This window comes from Rhinatrema bivittatum, chromosome 2 (genome assembly GCF_901001135.1).
Source record: "Rhinatrema bivittatum chromosome 2, aRhiBiv1.1, whole genome shotgun sequence".
Taxonomy (NCBI): domain Eukaryota; kingdom Metazoa; phylum Chordata; class Amphibia; order Gymnophiona; family Rhinatrematidae; genus Rhinatrema; species Rhinatrema bivittatum.
In genome coordinates, this window is record NC_042616.1 from 108,391,579 (window position 1) to 108,412,255 (window position 20,677).

Below are 20,677 nucleotides of genomic sequence, written 5' to 3' on the forward strand. Positions count from 1 at the left end.
AGGGAGGGTGACGGGGTTTGGGGGTGAGGGGTGGGGCAGGGAGGTCAAACACTTATTATTGTACATTCTCTACAATAGCGTTGTTTAATGTTTCTTATTATGATCTAAAGTCCTTATTTTAATATAATTTATAGCTTGATTAGAAATATGAGATATAAATTTGAATAACATCTATTTATCATGATTGTGCGTTCGTGTTGACTGTGGAATCTTTTAAAAGTAAAAGTTTCTGAATATTTCAAAAATGATAAAAACTGCATGCTTCAAAACTAAACAAAAACCGCGTCGGGATGACATTGAATTGTGCATTCAGGTTGACTATAGGGTCTCTTTCAAAGCAAAGGTTGCTGAATAATTTTCAATGGACTAGAACCGCCACGATTTAGTACTAAGTAAAAACCACATCTAGTGGATTGTAAAATTGGCTCATTTTTACTCTGGAGAAAATTGGACTAGAACTAAAGCGGCGAAGAGCACAGTCCTTGGTTGCATCGGCATAAATTAAGACAAGCAACTTTGTTCCAAGCAAGAGACTTTTATATTCTTTTGCCAATCCGCACAGCTTAACTATTATAAATAAAGGCGTCATTTGAAATTAGCTTTAATATATAAAATCATTTGTATAAGCCGTCATGCTCTAGTAATATCACATATGAAACCTAGTATCGGCAGAATCAGTGAGGAAAAATATTTTTCTGTCAGATATCTTATTTTGTGGTCACCGAGTCCAAATCTTCCCTGATGTGGCAAGGACCATTCAGGCGAAGAGGAGGCCCTTTGAAAAGTAGAGTGGTTGCATTAGGTGCCACTTTTTACTTAAAATTTCCATGTTTATGCTTGATCACTTATAAAGGGAAAAAGTTTGGCTTTTGTGATCCAATTCAGTTAGAAAGGTTTATAGTGGATAAAAATCAGGTATTAACATCTGAGACAGACGCCCAGAAAAAAAAAAAAGTAATAACTCCCTACTCCTTAAAATTTTCTTTTTCCTTGATGTTATTTCTTTTGATGATTATTATCTTCTCCTGAAATTATAGGAGATATGAGCAATGTATTAGTTGATTATTGATATGGAAAAGGTATTGTTATGAGTATGTTGATGTTACATTGTACAACATATTTTACTGTTTTTCAAGATGTATGTCATTGATGAAAATTAATAAAAATTTAAATTAAAAAAAAAAAAAAGAATCTGTGAGGAAAGGGAGTTGGGGAAGGGGCGGAGGTGAGGGAAGGCGACGGACTGGTCGGGTGACACGTAATTGTACATTTAAATTTGCAATTCTACCCATAGGATTGTTTAATTTCCTTGTTGTTAAGATCTATAGTCTGATTCGAAATTTATAAGATGTGAGTTTGAATAAAATCTATTTTTATCATGGTATCCAATGAGCAAGGCATTAAATACAGTTATAATATTGTAAACCTCCCATTCCAAAAAAGCACTAATTACCAGCACTCAAACAGTAACAATCCTACCTATGAAAAGGCAACACTGCAAATCTACCAGGCCCTAAAACACCAATACACCACCAATTAGGAAAATGGAACAAGTCAGGCTGCTACAGATCCCTACACAGAAAAACTACACACAACCAGAATACTTCACCTCTGTCACTCATGCAAAATACAGACAGACCCTTGCCAAATGCAGAATAAAGAGACCATAAAGTATAAATAAAAAGTGCAGACAAAACTGAACTGGAAACTGCAAAAAGCCAGACTCTGTATGCACTGCAACAGTAGAAAACCAGAAACATTAAACAATAAAAACCAAGAAATTATAATAGAACCATACTAATAAAAGAGTAAATATTTCAAGAGCTGATGAATGGAATATACAATAATGAAAAACTCATATACTATACAATTCATTTTCCAAATTCCAATAATATATTTTAAAACAGCAGACACATCAAACGCCAGCCAATAATTAAAACTACAAAAAATCCTCCATGTTCTACACCTGGAATTTTTTTTTTATTTCCAGTCACCTGGTGATTGCCATGGATTAGTAGGGAGCGAGAGGGGCACACACATTTTCTCTCTTTCTCACGTTCTTCCCCTCACTCATACACATGCATGTTTCAGTTACTGTTACATACATGCCCTCACACATATGTTCTCTCTCTCTCTCTCTCTCTCTCTTTTTTTCTTTTCTTTGGCTGCTGGCCCCACTGGAGCCCTTCTTCCACTGGCTCTGACAATGAGGAGGATTGCTGAACTGTGATGCCCCTGATGCATGATCAGAATTCATGAGACATCTGCTTCCTCTGATGATCTTGCAAGATCAACATAGAGGAAGTACTAGAACAACTTTTGAGTTCCCTGCTGGGCCAGCACACAAGGAGGCGTGGCAGATTGGGCTCCCATTTCTCCCTCCTCTCTCCCAGATCCAGGTTGTGTGCAGGCTGAGGTGCACCATGCACAGCCACACATTTGTGCACCTTAGAGGGGTTGTTGCCTCTCACCCCTTCCCAAGCTCTCCAGGTCGTCCTCACCCTTCGGTCCCCTTTTCAAATACCCATCTCCCATCTATAGCTACTACTCTTGCCCCTCACCCAATTTCTGAGCACCTACTTATCCAATCCCTGAAATCCTTCAACCTCCTCCTCCCCTATCCCATCCAATCCCTGTGTCCCAGCTCCCCACAAGTTCCCTCTTACCAATCACAAAATCTCCACTTTCCCCCTACCTGGCTTTAGCCTCCTAAGGCCTCTTTTCCTCCTACCTCTTCCCACTGTGCCCTAGCAGTTGCTTCTCTGACCTTAAACATCTCTGCTTTTCCATCTGCATGGTTCAATGATCAGTTGTTTGAACTGCGTGGAAGCCTCCCTGAGGTTCAAACAGCTGATTATTGAACAGCACAGATGGAAGAAAAGAGGCACCTGCAGCTAGAGATGTGATTGAATTAGGAATATAGAGCTGCGATCCATCGCTGCCAGGGCATGAATGGGGAGGACCAGGGATAGGAACATGCTCGGGGTAGGGAGGAGGAGATGAAAGCAGTGCCTCAGGACACCAGGTAATATAGAGTGAACATCAAAGTTACTCTAAGTTTTTCTAGGGCATTTGCTCTCTCTCTATCCTGCCTCTCTTCCCTAGCCTTCTCTCCCTTGCCTCATTCTTCCACATATTTTTTATTTATTTATTTATTTATTTATTTAAGGTTTTTTTTTTTTATACCGGCATTCATGAAGCGTTCACATCATGTCGGTTTACATAAAAAAGAGGTGCAATGAAAATAACAAAGAACCTAGATAAACGTGAAGAAGAGATGCAGTTACAATTAACAGGGACTATTGAACTGGGGTGGAGGAAATAAAAAGAGATAGAAAAAGTTAATTATATACAGGTATACAATATATACAGAATACAGTATAATATATGCAGCTACTGTGTAGGATATTTTGCTGGTGAGGCGTATTAGTTGGAGTTCGGGAATGCTTGCCTAAACAGCCATGTCTTGGGACCCCTGCTTCTTAACCCTAACTCCAGCATCTGCCCTTTCCTCTCCCTTCTGTCCCCTCTCCCTCTTCCGTCCCCAGCAACAGTCTCCTGCATCTCCTTGGCTTCTGCATCTTCCCCTTGCCTCTCTATGGGTATACATATGTGGGCCAGTGGCTCATATTTATTTATTTTGTTACCTGGCGCTGCCCCTTTAAATTGCTGGCCCAGGGCAGTTCAGGAGAGTGATGCACAGTCGGGGCCCAGCTTGTCTTGAGGTTACTTTTAGGCCCATCTGGTCTAATAAGATTTTCAGGAGAATCATCACAGCAGACCAGTGTTGTGGTTCTCTAAAAATAAGAATGCTTAAAGCCACTAGCTGTAGAGAAACGTTTTTTATTAAATGTTATAAAATATAAATCTTGGACATTAAATAAGGTCCCTTATAGAGAGGCAGAGTGCCATGTAAGACACAAGCTAAACTCCCTCTCAAATGATTTTACTGATAACACTGCATTATATAGAATTTCAGTTGTATATTTCCAACCCCTAAACTAGGTTATATATTTGTCAAATTTTCTTTGATTGGCTTTCTATTATAAACAAATAATCTGAATGGCTGTATGGTAATTTACTTTCATTCTCCAAGTTAATTAATCCTCATCTCATAGGTACATTCTTGGAATTTGCCAACATTAGCAAACTTGTACTTGTTCTAAGAATATTTTCTATAATCTTAGATAGAATGTAAACTGACCTCGTCTCTGTTTTTAGATGGAATATAAATTAACCTCATATCAGTTCAAAATGTTCTACAGCTTTGTAGCTTAACATCTTTATCTAGCTCAGTGGTTCTCAACCTTTTTCCCATCGTGACACACCTGACAGGCCACGCTCACATGTGTGAGCGTGGCCTGTCAGGTGCTCATTACAATTCACGGCAGAAATAAAAAGTTGTTATGAACCCTGCCGCGGAGCTAATCCCCGCGAGCAGGCTTTTTACCTTTTGCTGCCTCTCCCTTTGCGGCATGATGCCGCCAATGTCTGTCCTCCCGAGCGGCCGGAGCCATGGACTTGATTTCCTCTCGCGGCCTGGAGGCCGCTCCTCTCACTCTCTTCACCACGATTGGAGCCGTGGATTTTTCTGCTCTCCTACGTGCCTCGGAGCTGCCGCCGCAAGCCCCGGCCTGGATTGGCGGCTGGAACCGCCCCCGGGGCTTCCTGCAGCGGCTGGAGGCGCTGCCGTCATCGGGGCCTGTCTTCAGGCCCAGTCCTGCTCCTACGTTGAGGACATCGGTGCAGGGCCACAGTCCACGGTCCTGCACAGCCAGCTTCCTGCTTCCTCTAGGCACGCGACCGCACCTCTCTTCTACATTTAAAGGGCCCACGGCCGGATATGCCCTAGGCCCCACCTACTAACTATTTCCTGTGCTAGCCCTATAAGAGGGCTGTTGCTGCATTTCCATGTTGCCTTGCATCGGAGTGTCTTCAGTCCTGGAGGCTCCTGCCTGCCAGAGCTTCGTCAGGTCTTCTGTCTTCTGAGGTCCCCGTCCAGGTATCTTGGTGTCTCATCTCCTGATGTCTCGCTTCCTGGTGTTTGTTCTTGCTCCGGAGCCTTCTGTTCTGCCGGCCGTGGATCTCCGGGTGACGGGTGGCCGTCATGGGAGATGCCGGCAGTGGACTAGTGCCCTGTGCTCCTGAGCCGTCTTGTCCTGCCAGCCCTTGTGGAGCTCCGGATGACATCTGGTTCCGTCGTTGAAGTTCTGCCTCGGCTGGATTCTTCCTTGCGCTTGTCCTACTCTCTTCGTGGTCCGTGACCGGCCTCCTCGGGCTGTGTGGGGCGCGCGGTGGGACGGGGTGGTCCGCGGCCAGCCCATTGGGTCCGCCCGTGGAGGTGGGGTGCCCTGAGAGACAGTGCCAATGTCTACTTCCCCAGCTTCTCGTCTTATCTGGATTCCAAATTCCTCGTCTCGTCTCGTCTCTGATGCCGTCGCATCAGCCTTGGTGTCATGTCTTCAACAGCCCTGGTGTCATGTCTTCAACAGCCCTGGTGTCATGTCTTCGCTTCAACCCTCGTCTGTGATGCCGTCGCATCAACCTTGGTGTCATGTCATTGTGTCAAGGCCTCCGTCTGCCCTCGTCTCAGGCGAGGCCTGCTGCTCCATGCCGATCCAAGCGGCAGGTCCGAAAGGGCTCAGAATGGTCGGAGGACCGTTCCCCTACCAACATCATCGTGTTGTTGGCGCTGGGAGCTTGCGGGCCCGGCAGAGGGTAAGACCATATCTCTGCCATCCTGGGACATGTCGCCAACCCTCGGTTCGGTCCTGGATCCATCTGGGGTCAGGCTGAGGCCCAAGGGCACATTAAAACACCTGCTACGTAACAGAATGCAAAGCTTTTCGAGGCCCTTTTGTAACAAAAGTAAAGGTCCGGTAATTATTTTTATTTTTTAAAATGACACAAGGAAAAGATACATATTCTGTCTGAACAGAAATTGCATAAATAGTAAACATCCCACACCAAAACAGCACCAATTTCCAGCACTTAAACAGTAACCACCTTACCTAAGAAAAGGCAACACTGACATATTACACCAGGCCTTAAGACTCCAATACACCTCCTATTAGGAAAACAGACCAAGTCAGGCTGCTATAGAGCCCTACACAGAAACTGCATGCCAGCAGAAAACCTCACCTGAATCACATGTGCTGACCCTCACCTAACAAAGAATAAAGAGACCAAAACGCATAACTAGAAGCATGCAGAAAAAACTGAATTGGAAACTGCAACAAGCCAGTCTCTGTATGCAGTGTAATAAAGGAAAAAAGAAACATCACCCATCCTTATAAAACAAATCAAGAAATATAAAATCTATAGCAGTAAAATCAAACTAACAAAAAGAACAGATTATTTTGAAACAGATGATGAGTGGAATATCCAATAATTAAAAACTCATATAAAAAATTTCTAGATACCAATAAAATATTTCAAAATAGCAGACACAAAGACCCAGTAATGAAAAATAAGGATACAAAAATTTTTTTGCTCTGCATTCCTGGAAAAGTTTGATATCCAGGTGTCCTGAGACTGTTTTGATATTAGCAGGAGAAGGGTGGTTTGCTTGGAACTTTCTCCTCTCTCTCAGTCACATACCAGCGCTCTCTCTCACACTGGCTCTCAATTACACACCTATACACACATGCTCTCAGTCACTCACATATACACATGCTTTTTCTCTCACTTGTATAGGCTCTTAATTATACATTTACACACATGCTGTCTATCTTTTCATGCTTATACACACAGGCTTTCAATCACACACATACATGCTGTCTTTTTCTCTCTCACACAGACCCTCATTCACATGCTTACAAACATGCTCTCTCTTTCTCTCATTTACACACAGGCTCTCAATCACATACTCACATGCTCCCTCACCTAAACCAGCTCTCAATCACACACAGACACACATGGTCTCTCTCTCTCATTTACACACAGGCTCTCAATCACATACTCACATGCTCCCTCACATAAACCAGCTCTCAATCACACACACAGACACTCATGCTCCCTCTCATTTATACACACAGGCTCTTAATCATACATACACATGATCTCTCTCACACACAAAGGATCTCAATCATACCCACATACTCTTTCACACAAACAGGTTTTCAATCAAACTTACACATAGAGGTTCCCAATCGTAAACTTACATTCATGCTCTCTCTCTCTCTTACAGGCAGGCTCTCAATCACAGACATATACTCTCTTTCACATATACAGGCTCTCAATCACACACCTACATGCTATCTCACTCACACACACAGGATCTCAAACACACATGCTTGCTTGCTTGCTCATTCACTCTCTCCCTTCCCCCCCCCCCCCCTCGGAACTAGCAGCAGCAGCCTCCTCCCAACCCTAACCTCCTTCATTTTCAGCCCTCGTGGAGGAGTCCCATCGGTCGTGGGGGTTGACGTTCTTCTTCATTTTCCTCCGAGCCATGCTGCACATTCTACAGACAGCACCTCTCTTCTGTTTTTCGGGCCGACGCTGACCACACTAGCATGGTCTCTTCTTCCCGCGCACGCACCCGATGCTCACTACATCCTCTTCCGGGCTGCGGGGGGGGGGGGGGGTGGGGGTGGCGGGAAGAAGAGAACATGCCGGTGCCGCTGACTCCAGCTGTCCTGCCGCGTTCTGCCCGGGCGGAGGAGGACCAGGGAGCAGCTGGGTCAGCGGGGGACCGGTAAGTGTGGCGACACACCTGCGTGTTCTTGGCGACAGACACACCTGCGTGTTCTTGGCGACAGACAGTGTGTCGCGACACACCGGTTGAGAACCACTGATCTAGCTTATAGCATCTGATTTTTCTATACAAACACCACCACCAGGGCCCCTGATGTTGAGCCGCAATAATTGCAGTAGGAGTCTTTTCCACAGCTACACTGTCTCACTAGCAGATACCTTGATCATGTTGAAAACTTGTAGTCAGCAAGTCCTATATGCTGATCTTGTGGATTGCGAGATCAGCTTACAGGACTTGTTTGAGCACACGTTTTCAACCTGATTGCTGAGTTGGCTGGCCTAGACAGAAAAGAATGTCTGCAGCTTTGGGAAAAGCTCTTATAGCTCTTCTGCAAGGTCTTGAGGTATGGCTGTTCTCGTATATTGGGGAAGGGAGACTATGCATGGGAGGATTTTAAGCTGTATGTGGCCGCACATGCAGCTTGCAGGGAATATTACCTGGGTTAGAGATTTGCTCAGAAAGTTATATTTAACCACTGGGAAAAAAATGTGCTGTTGGGGGTTAGGTCAAGGAAGAGAAAACACAATTTTCAAATATGCACGCTTATTGTGCAGCGCAGTCATCCACAGAAATAGGAAGTTGAAGGTATGCAGATCCCTTTTTTAAAAAATCTGCTTTCCTTATACCTAAATTTCCAGAAACCTAGAATATGATTGTAGATAAGGAACATTAGGCCCTTCTAGAATCATTTTGTTAACTACTTTGAATCAATGTATTTGAGAGACTTTTAGATAAATCTGGTCTGTCCAGTTTCATTTCTATTTCGAAGCCATAGAGCCCAATTGATCTGATTTTCTGTTCACTTTTTTGCAACTACGAACCCTCTGTGGTAATCCATTGATATTTTTGTCTCTATCACCTTCATTGGAGGTCATTTCATGCATCCACTACCCTTTCTTGAAGAAATATTTTTGTATGTTGCTTTTGTGTCTAACTCCCTGGACCTCTTGTTCTAGAGCATTCTTTCCTATGGAAAAGGTTTGCTTCTTGTGCCTATTCTATATTTTTGAGGAATTTGAATATCTCTCATATATCTCATCTATCTCTTCTAGGGCAGGGGTAGGTAATTCTGGCCCTTGAGGGCACCTAACAGTAAGATTTTCAGGATAACCCTAATGAATATGTATGAAACAGATATGCTTAAATTGAAGCAGTGTGTATGCAAATCTTTAATGCATATTCATTAATGATATCCCGAAAACCGGACTGGTTAAGGGCCCTTGAGAACCAGTTGTCTACCCCTGTTCTGGGGTAGACCTATTTAGATCAAGTCTCAGCTCATATGGCTTTTAGTACAGATCTTGCACCAGCCTGTTGATACCGTTTTGGAGGTACAGCCTCCAGAACTGGACACTATTCTAGGTGCGGTCTCACCAGCAACCAATGCAGAGTCATTGCTATATCCTTTTTTTCTTCTGGTTATGCCTCTTTCCGTTTACCATAACATCCCACTGGCTCTGGCCACTGTCTAAAATTAAAAATTCCATCCAACTATTAGCTCTTTTTATCTGTTTTGTCTCTATATTGATCTTTGTTCACCATGAAGGTGCACTGAGTGAGCCTCATGTAGAGTATCTGCATAATAAAACAGCTGAGCTGGCATGCCAAAAGCATAAGCAATTTTGGGCAAAGCTCTGCTGTTACTGCTTTACATTGGCATACTATACAGCACCTTTCATGTACAGTGAGCTGTGCCAGCACTAAACCATCATTTTAGAGGTCAGAGACTCTGTATTCCTTGCCAGTTCCCACAAAACTATTTTAATTTTAGAAAGGTTAAGTCTTGACATACTTCGATATGTAAGAGCACCCAACCTTAATTTTTACCTGGATATTCTGGATTTTAGGTTTCCAGAAGCAAAAACACTAGATTGGAAATCAGGTAAAAACTTGGCTTAAGGAGGAAAAAATTTAGTTTTTCAAACTAGAGGAACATTTGTAGAGGTGAAAATAGTTATTTCTAGTTATTGTTAAAACAATTAAACTGATTAGTAGGCCTTCTGTTTTTTGGGACTATTAATTTAGCAAGGCTCAGAGTCCAATGGGGACTCCAGGCTGCTGACAGCACAGACTTCTTCAGCTGCCAGTAGCTGTAGAAACACAGAAGTTTCCACAGTGGGGCTTCAAAGCCTAGCCAAATATAAAATCCCTCAACAGACAAAGGCCCTAGTTGTTCGTTACTCAAAGCCAAGTAATTTCTTAATTAAATTTGTATTTTCAGTTATGTTAGAGCCATTTAAAAATAAGGCATCATCTCTGCATGGATTTGCCTTGGCTGTAGATTTGCAAATAATTTTTTAAAAACTATGCATTTTGTACATAAGAAACATATGTAAAGAAATAATTTCAGGGTTTTTCTTTAAATTTAAGAATAGTCGTTACAAAGTGGAAACACTATTTAAGGATAATATACAAATCTTTTAAGCGAATGCCTATTTTTTTTTTTTTTCAAAAAAGTGGTTTAAAGTAAATTCTTTTCACAAAGGTAATTAAAAGTTTCATTTTATGGCAAAATGTTGTTGAGTATAGATTTGGTTACTTGAGGAAAGTAGTAATCAGTTACTGAATGCTATTTGTTCATAAAAATAGTAACTTTTAACTGGTTGCTTTAGAATACTGTTATCAAAAGCAGAAAACTTTTTAGTAAATCATAGTGAAGTCCACATCCAGCCATTGTGCAGCTCTGCTAGTTAGACAGATAAACTTATCTGGCTAACTAGTGCTGTATATTCAACGGTGCAGCTGCACAGTTAAATATACCCAACTATCTTAAAGTTAGTGGATAAGTTTATCTAGCTAACTTTAGGGCAGCTTAACAGGGCGACCAGAGATAGCTGGATAAGTTATCCATCTAACTCAGTTCCTCCCTGGATTGTCTCTGGACCACCCCTGACTTACCCAGCAAAATTCTAGCCGGATAAATAGTTATCCGGCTAGAATTTAGCCAGATAAGTTGCCAGATTTTCATTTCGCTGGGTAACAACTCATTTATCTGGCTAAATGCATTTGAATATGGATCTCATTGCTGCTGAAAAGGAGAATCTGAATATCTGTCCTTTCCAGTACCTAACAGCAAACGTTCCTTTTTCCTTTCAAGATATTTACCTTGTTCAGTAGTTGTGCACTGTAGAATTTCCTTGATGGATTGAAAACTGAGGAGGTGCAAGGATCAGCTTTTAATAGTGCAAGTTCTGTACCCAGTCTTAAGACAGCCATTTCTTAGCGTCCAGTTAGATGAATCCAGAGCAAGCAATGGAGATGGAGCAAACTGATGTCATAGTATATATACCCCTGCAGTGACAGCCTGCCAGTATTCTCCGTCTCCAGCAGATGGTAGATGTGCATCTCCCTATTGGGGATTGCTTTGATTTGAAAAAGGAGAAATAAGGAAAATAAATGCACCTTGCTCTCCTCCCCCAGTTAAGAATTCCTCAGATGATTTCCGTGGTCCCTCAGATTAGTGCCTTGGTCCGATAGCTGGTTTTTCAGCCGAGCGCGACAGTGACTGCATATGCCCTCTCCCCCCGCAACCAGAGGCCATCTCTGTTCTCAGCCAGGTAAGGCTGAGCTCAGGTAAGTTTAAAAAAAAAAAGTAAAAAAAATACAAAGACAGAGGAGGGGTTGTTTTTTTTTGCTGTAGGGCTTACTCTTCCCCCCGGTCTCTGCGCTCCGTTACGAAGTTCTTCTGTTCCATGGGAGGTCGAGGGACCTGGGCAGCCTGGTGGGTTAGGCAGCCTCTATAGGCTAGGCCCTGCTTTGAGGCTTTTTCGCTGCATGCTGTGTGGTGGGCCTCAGTGGCATTTCGAATGCCTTCTTTAGGCTGCCCTCTACAGCACAGCTTTCCAAACCTGTCCTGGGGACCCCACAGCCAGTTGGGTTTTCAGGATATCCACAATGAATATGCATGAGATACATTTGCATATACGGAGTCTCCAAGGTATGCAAATGTATCTCATGCATATTCATTATGGATATCCTGAAAACCCGACTGGCTGTGCGGTCCCCAGGACAGGTTTAGGAAGCCCTGCTCGTCAGTTTGGTGTGTGCGTTTAGCTATGCATCCAAGTTGTACTTTCAGTTTTTAGTTGTTTAGGCAGGCCTAGTAGCCTGTGCGTCCAAGTTAACTGGCACCTTGTGGCTGTCTACTTACCTTACGCACAAGTTAAGCTGTGTGCTTAATTTTTTATGGCATCTATCCTTGGGACGCCTAGGTGTTGGATGCCTAGAATTTTTAGGACGCCTTTTAAAAAAAAAAAAAAAAAAAGCTAGACACACGCCTCCGGCCGCCGATCAGCGTGCTGCCGGTCTAATGGTGCCTATATCTAAGAAACCTAGGCGCATTTCACTTTGCACTGCCTGTCATATTCGGGCTTCTCAACCAAGAGTGCCCTCTGATTTGTGCCAGTGCTGTTTGGAGGCTTTAGGAAAAATTATCTTCCTCTGATTTCATTAAGCCTGGTTTTTCCCAGCTAAATGTAGGTCTGGGTAAGGATGTTTCAGGTAGGGCGACTGATTTTGGAATTAATTCTTCAGCAGGGGAAGGCAGCTCAGTGAGTACACCTCAGGTACCTCCTGGTCTGGATACTTCTACATTTTCATGGGTAGAATTTTTCCAGGGATTGCAATCATTTCTTCAGATGCAGTTCTCAGCCCTGTCCAATGCTCCCAGGGCAGAGTTGCAGCTGCAAACCTTGCCTGGACCTACTGTTAAGTGCCAGAGTACTCCTAGAGCAGCACGGATAATGACGCTGACCCTGACTTTCTTGAGGATGGTGAAATTCATCCTGGATTAGAACCATATAGAACTATGCTATGGTTCTTCCATAGAAATCAACTGCCCGCCCTGATTTCCTAGACCTTGAAAATGCCAGGAGTACCTAGGGCAGATTCCATGTCTGAGCCCAAAAAAAAATCCCATTTTGGGTTCTCTGTGTAAAGCCTCTTGTTTTTTCCCTGTGGTGGAGGCCATTCAAGAATTGATTGATCATGAGTGGGGCACTCCATAGGCTAATTTCAAAGAAGGTCGGGTTTTGGAAGGCCTGTACATTCTGAATCCGGTGGTGAGAGAGCGTTTACATTTACCGAAAGTGGATGCACTTGAATATGCAGTCTCCAAGCAGATAATTATTCCCGTAGAGGGAGGAGCGGCCTTGAAGGATGGGCATGATAGGAGGATTGAGGCCATCCTTAAGCAGGTATTTGAAGCAGTGGCAATAGTGTTGCAAATAGCTTCTTGTTGTTCCCTGGTAGCTCGCTCTTGTTTACTTCTCGCTCAAGAGGTGGTTGACTCTGGAGAGAGTTTCCAGGGTGGTTATGAAGCCAGTGGCCGCCTTCTTGGCAGATGTACTGTGATTTGGTTCGCACCTCAGCTAGAGGGGGTGGCTTTGGTAATAGCGACCGGGCGTCTGTTTTGGCAGAGAAATTGGTCAGCTGATGCAACCTCTAAGGCTAACCTCACAAAAATGCTCTTTAAAGGCTCGCTCTTGTTTGTGAGTGAGTTGGAGAAACTGGCCAGTAAGTGGGGCGAATCACCGGTTCCTCAATAACCGGAGGGTAAGAAGCAGATGCCACGCTCCTTTAGCAAGAGAGGTCGTGCTAGGGGGATCCAAGTGTTTTTGAATCTATAGAGGAGCGACTTTTCAGAAGATGCAACCTTTTGGTAGTCTTTTCGTCCCAGATAGCCCAAAAGGGGCGCGGGCTTGGGTAGTGAATCCTTCTAAGCCTCCCAGTGAAGGTTTGCCAACCCCCCACCCCCCAGGAACAGGAGGTAAGGAGACACCTCTCTTCTGTCAGAGATGAGTCAAGATCACATTGGATCAATGGGTCCTGGAAGTGATACGAGGAGGATATGCGCTGGAATTCATAGTATTCCTTGGGATGTGTTCATGGTTTCTCCCTGCTACTTCCCCACAAAAGAAACAGACAGTGGAGGATACTTTGGCAAGGCTCTTCAGTCTGAGAACTTTGATTCCAGTGCCCATGTCTCAAGAAAATACAGGGCAATATTCAATTTTTCATTGTGCCTAAGAAAGAGGAATCTTTTTGTCCCATCCTGGATCTCAAACATGTCAACTGTCATCTGTAGGTGACGCATTTTCACATGGAGACCTTGCGCTATGTGATAATGGTGGTGCAGTCGGGGGAATTTCTGACCTTTTTGGACCTGTCCAAAGCTTATCTTCACATTCCCATTCAACTAGAACATGAACGCTTTCTGCAGTTGGCAGTTCTGGGATGCCATTATAGGTTTTGGGCACTGCCTTTTGATCTGGCCACCACCCTCAGGACCTTTTCCGAGGTAATGGTGGTGGTTGTGGCAGAATTGAGAAAGGATGGGATTCTAGTACACCCGTATTTGGACGACTAGCCGATTTGAGCCAAGTCGCTGGAAGAGAGCCACCTGGTGACATACCAAGGTGATCTCCCTGTTATAGGAGCTTGGCTGGGTGGTAACCTGGCCAAGAGCAGTCTTCAGCCTGCTCAGTCATTGGAATACCTTGGGGTTCAGTTCAACATGAAGCAGGGCAAGGTTTTCCTGCCAGAAGCTCGTATTCAGAAGTTGATGGCACAGCTATGTCTATTGATGAATAATCTGCACTCGACTGTATGGTCCTACCTGCAGTCCTTTCGTCCCAGATAGCCCAAAAGGGGCACGGGCTTGGGTAGTGAATCCTTCTGAGCCTCCCAGTGAAGGTTTCCGACCCCCCAGGAACAGGAGGTAAGGAGACACCTCTCTTCTGTCAGAGATGGGTCAAGATCACATTGGATCAATGGGTCCTGGAAGTGATACGAGGAGGATATGCGCTGGAATTCATATGCGTCCTCTTGTCTCAGTGGAACCCACAGTCTCTTGACTCTTCGATTCGGTTCCATTTGCCGATGGCAGTCTAGATCACCTAAGGAAGGGAATTTCCCTAGCACCACCGGACTGGCTAGTACTGATGATAAATGCGAACCTCCATGGCTGGGGAGCTCACTGTTGGGAGCTGACAGCACAATTTTCCACTATAAGAGATCAAGTAAGTGTTATGCAACAAGTACAGTCTGCTATGATTAAAGGGTTAATACTGCTTTGAAAATTGAAAATCTGGAAAGTGTTATTAAAAACAGGAACTTAAGATTTATAAATTTTCCTAACACCTCCTAGAGAGATGATTAGGAGGTACTTAATGGAGATCCTCCAGATCCCTGAAAACGTGATTCCACCAGTGTCTAAGATATTTTATCTTCCAAAGTTTAGAAGATCGGAAATACAAGGAGAGGGAGCAGCACTGTTAATTTCAGTTGGAAAATAAAGTGTGAATATTTCAACTGTGTTGGAGATTTTGGATTCAGAATTAGCTGTTCCAGCTACACTTATTGTGACTCTTGCACTTGAACCAGATAAAGATTGGTTAATGCGACTCTGTTTTTCTACATAGGACTGAGTCTTTTCTTATAGAAACATAGAAATGACGGCAGAAGAAGTCCAATCGGCCCATCCAGTCTGCCCAGCAAGCCTCAAACTTCTTTTTTTCTCATACTTATCTGTTTCTCTTGGCTCCTAGTAACCTTTGGTTCTATTTCCCTTTCACCCCCACCATTAATGTAGAGAGCAGTGATGGAGCTGCATCCAAGTGAAATATCAAGCTTGATTAGTTAGGGGTAGTAACCGCCGCAATAAGCAAGCTACACCCATGCTTATTTGTTTTACCCAGACTATGTTATTCAGCCCTTATTGGTTGTTTTTCTTCTCCCCTGCCATTGTAGCAGAGAGCTATGCTTCAAAGTGGAATACATTCAGGTACTGTAGATATTTTCCTATTCCCAGAGGGAAAACGCACGTCCAGTGGAGCACACTGTACTGTATTGGCCTGTAAGTTCTTACCTGAGGCAATGGAGGGTAAAGTGAAGGGTAAAGGGACTTGCCCAAGGTCACAAGGAGCGACAGCGGGAATCAAACCCTGGACTACTGGTTCGTAGCCCACTGCTCTAACCACTAGGCTACTCCTCCACTCTGTAATTTGTTATAAAGTGCCTTGACTTAAGGTGCTATATAAGTGAAAGTACAAACGTGCATGCTTCCTACTCCAGAGAATAGCTGAATATGCAAATTGTCTTCTTTCTTCTAGTCTGCCACAGATTTCACTGTGGTGCAGCAGATTATAGGCCTGCCGGCTTCCCAGCATGGGTAAAAATCCCTCCTGTCCTCTTTTAGTGTGGAAAATCACTTGAAGGGAAGCAAAAAAATTACTTGTTATGCAGTCAGTGCTATATGGGAATACAGGGGCGGTAGAGAGTCTGAGGAGTGAATTCCCTTCATTGAGCTTCCATTGTCCCTAAGCCTGCTGCAAAGCTGGCTGGCATCTAAACCCCAGGTCAAGCAGAAGCAGAGTATGTGCATAAGTTCTCTTTGAAAATTTGGGGTAAAATCTTCCTATAAAAGGTACAAGCAGACTTTACCCAACCATGCAGAGTTACATAATTATCCCCTCCATGTATTGTTCTTATGTGATTTTATATAGGCACAGAACCCAAGCATGTCCAAAAAAAGCAGATGGTGCCTACTGTGTAGTCCCATTAAATGTCACATAGAGAGACCAGTAATAATCATTTGATACTATCTTTATTTTAATTTATTTTGTGTTCATGCTCTCTCATTTTGGCCTGTTTTTTTCAGATTTCAACATTTGTGTAACTTTGTAATTTTTGCTGGTTTTTTTTTTTTTTTTTAAAGCAATGCCATCACTTATTCTGTTGCTACCATATTTTTTCTTTTATACCTTCCTTTGGAGTATCTCTTTATATAATTTGCATTTTAAATCCTTTCAGAGATTTTGTCCATTTTTATCTTTTCTTTTTTTTTTTAGTTGTAGCTTCTACTGTTGTATGATGCTTTCCATTTTCCTATTATGTTTGTCATAGCACATTTACTGTATAGACCAGCGGTTCTCAACCGGTGGTCTATACAGAACATGTTGCCGCTGGGCTATCAACATGTTCAAGCCCAGTGGGAACGGCAGCAGTGCTAAAAAAAAAAAGCTGTGGCACCCGTGGCTGGCCTTTTCTTCTTCCCGCGCCTGCCCCCCCCCCCCTGACCCGGAACAGGAAGTGATACGCGGTGCGCGGGAAGGAGAAAGAGCAGTGCCGCGTGATAAAGTAGCAGCGGCGGCTGCAGCGTCGGCCCCCGAGCAATTGAAGCAGACGGTAATCGGGAAAGGAGAGAGCAGCATGAGCCTCCCGCGGCCGATGGGATTCTTCTTTCTTGGCTTGCGGGGGCTGGAGGAGGAGGCTGCTGCAGCTACCATTTGTGCTTGGGGAGGGGCGGGGAAGAGGAAGTGAGTGAGAGAAAAAAAGCAGCCAGACTGCGTGTGATTGAGAGCATGTGTGTGAGTGAGAGAAACTGGTCAGAGAGCTGTTTTGTGTGTGTGTGTGTATATGTGAGAGACAATGAAAGTGACTGCTCAAGGAGATGACTGTGTATGTGAGAGTGTGAGACATTAGTCAGGGAGGTGACTGATGTGTGTGTGTGAGAGAGAGAAAAAGCATTGAAGTGAGAAATCTGGGTATGTGAGAAAGCATGGGCGTAAGAAGCCTGCTGTTGGAGGGGGGGGGGGGGGGGGATATGTGTGAAAGAAAGCATGGGAGTGAGAAGCCTGATTATGTGAGAGAGCATTGGAGTGGGAAGTCTGTGTGTGTGTGTGTGTGCATGCATGAGAGAGAGAGACTGGTTGGTAAAGTGACGGTGTGTGTGTGAGAGAAAGAGACTGGTGTGTGTGAATGTAAGAGAAAGAATGTGATTCAGGGAATGAGAAGCCTGTGCACGTGGAGAGCGAGCATGGAAATGAGAGAGAGACTGGTGTGTGTGTGTAACAGAGAAAGTGATTATGGGAATGAGAAGCCTGTGCATGTGAAGAGAGTGAGCATGGGAGTGAGAAATCTGGGTGTGTGTGAGACACAGCATGGGAGGGAGAAGCCTGTTTATGTGAGAGAGAGAGCATGGGAGTGGGAAGCCTGTGTGTGTGCATGCATGAGAGCGAGAGACTGGTTGGTAAGGTGACGATGTGTATGAGAGAAAGAGACTGGTGTGTGAATATGAGAGAAAGAATGTGATTCAGGAAATGAGAAGCCTGTGCAGTGGAGAGCGAGCATGGAAATGAGAGAGAGACTGGTGTGTGTGTGTGTGTATGTATGTGTGTGTAACAGAGAGAAAGTGATTATGGGAATGAGAATCCTGTGCATGTGAAGAGAGTGAGGATGGGAGTGAGAACCTGGGTGTGTGTGAGACACAGCATGGGAGGGAGAAGCCTGTATATGTAAGACAGAACATGGAAGTGGGAAGCCTGTGTGTGTATGCATGAGAGAGATCAGGTGACTGGTGTGTGTGTGTGTGTGAGAGAGAAAGAAAGTGATTATGGGAATGAGAAGCCTGTGCATGTGAAGAGTGAGTATGGGAGTGAGAAACCTGGGTGTGTGTGAGACACAGCATGGGAGTGAGAAGCCTGTATATCTGAAAGAACATGGGAGTGGGAAGTCTATGTGTGTGTATGCATGAGAGAGATCAGGTGACTGGTGTGTGTTTGTGTGTGTGTGAGAGAAAGAAAGTGATTATGGGAATGAGAAGCCTGTGCATGTGGAGAGAACAAGCATGGGAGTGAGAGACTGGTGAGTGTGTGTGTGTGACAGAGAAAGTGATTATGAGAGTGAGAAGCCCATATATGTAAGTAGAACACGGGAGTGGGAAGCCTGTGTGTGTGTATGGCATGAGAGAAACTGTTCAGGAAGGTGACTGGTGTGTGTGTCAAAGACTGTTTGGGAGATGATTGGTGTGTGAGAGACAGAAACTGGTCATGGGGGCATGACTGGTATGGTGTGTGTGTGTGAGAGACATGGGCATTAAGGAAGAGGACCATGAGTATAGAGCTTAGCCTCTACTGCTGCTTCTGCTGTGTGCTACGGCCTGCATGGAAGAGGAGTAGGAGAGCTGCTGGAGGGGGGTAAGTAAAGGTGGCTTTTTAAGTTTATTTTTCTTGATTGACTGCCATTTTAATATTATGTGATGTGTCTGCTTTTTTTGAAATATTTTATTGGTGTTTGGAGAATTTTTAATAGTTTTTATGAGTTTTTAATTGTTGGATGTTATTCTGTTCATAGCTGTTTAGAAACATTTATTCTGCTTATTAGTATAGTTTTACAATTATTTCTGTGTGGGGATCTATAGCTGCTTGCTAGCTCTGTTTTCCTAATAAGAGGTGTATTGGTTTTTAGGGCCTGATTTAATATTTATAGTGTTGCCATTTCATAGATAGGGTTGCTCCTGTTTGAGTGTATTCCATAATACAGGTGTAACTGTGTGCGGATTAGTTTATGTGCATTACTACAGATCCTGGGAGTATGTTAGGTCGGTTCTGTGTCTGTTACCGAGATGAGATATTTTAATAGCATGTAAGAGTTTTATCAGTCTTATTTGTTGTGTTTTCTCAAGAGGACATGTATTGGTGGTAAGCTGCTGTCTTTTCATAAGTAGGGCTATTGAGCCTGGAAGTAAAAGGAGTTTGAGTTGCTGTTACTGAGATGACACCAGAACCAGAATATCTTTTTTGTAGGGTGAATTGTATGGGGAATGTCATAATTCTGCTTTACATCCATTATTGTGGGTCAGGGGGGTTCCCGTGGATGCAAACTGTACTTTTACATCTAGCCCCGTGACGATCATGGGTCAGTGTGTCACACATGTGAGAACCATCTGTCAGGTGTGTCCCGACAGAAAAAAGGTTGAGAACCACTGGTATAGACATTTTGGTATTCATTCAGTTTTTGTGATAGAATTGGATTGTATGGATGAATAAAATGTTAATTGTCCAGCCCAGTTTGTCAGTCTTTTTATGACACCTTTCCAGAAACTTCTCTAGGTGCCATATTAAATATGTAAGCAATAAGTCATTATCCATCTTGACTACTTATAGGGCAGAATAAACAAGAAGAATCTTAAAATGCACTCTGAAGAGCTCTGTGATTCCAGAAACCCTCTTCTCTATGTTCATCTAACTTGAAACAGTACAGAGTTTTGGACTTAGTAATGATACAGTAATTCTGAGAAATAAAAACATGCTTATCAGAAACTGCATTTTCTCATTTGTGGTGTGTTTATTCCTGATTTTACCATCACACCATTCCCAGCAAGTACCTCATCCTTTTATCTCCTGTATTCTCCTGTATTCATTTTTCTCCCAGGATAAGCAGGATGGTAGTCCTCACATGTGGGTGACGTCAGCAGACAGAGCCCTATCATGAAAAACTTTTCTGTCAAAGTTTCTAGAACTTTTAACTGGCACACTGAGCATGCCCAACATGCCATAATCCCTGTAGCCAGAGGGGTTTCCCTTCAGTCTCTTTTTTCCCGTGCTGCAGTTTGCCTCGCAGTTAGGAGCTCTGTGAGAATTTCTCACTACATTTCCTCACGGAAAAAACTTGAAGTTTTCTTCACAAAAAGTTCCCTCATAGGGGTCTCCCATCGCGACATCGTTTTCTCGTCGCTCGGTGAGTAATTTCCACCATCTTCGGTTGGTTCCTGCTACCCTGTCCTCGGTTCCTGCAGGCCACCAACTGTTTTCATGGCCTCCTTTTTTGCATCATGGCTACAGGCTTTAGAAAATACCCAGAGTGTCTGCGTACCATGTCAATTACTGACCCGCATGATGTCTGTGTGTTGTGCCTCGGCTCATCACACGATGTTCGTCGATGCCCGAGCTGTGCTCAAATGGCACTGAAGGGCAGGTGTGCCCATCTGGACAAAATGGAGTCCTTTTTCAAGATAAAGCTAACTCCATTGACGTCCACCCAGTCGTCACTGGCAGGAACATCGACAAAATCCATCGACAAACCTCGCCAGGAGCAGCAAGGCAGCAGTGACTGTTCGTCACCGACTACATCCAGGGC

The 20,677-nt window shown here is 43.8% G+C and overlaps 1 protein-coding gene across 4 annotated transcripts in view; it reads left to right on the forward strand.

The window, feature by feature from the left end:
* Positions 1–20,677, forward strand: part of WDR37 (WD repeat domain 37) — a 298,132-nt gene that overhangs the window by 226,860 nt on the left and 50,595 nt on the right. The window lies entirely within an intron of this gene.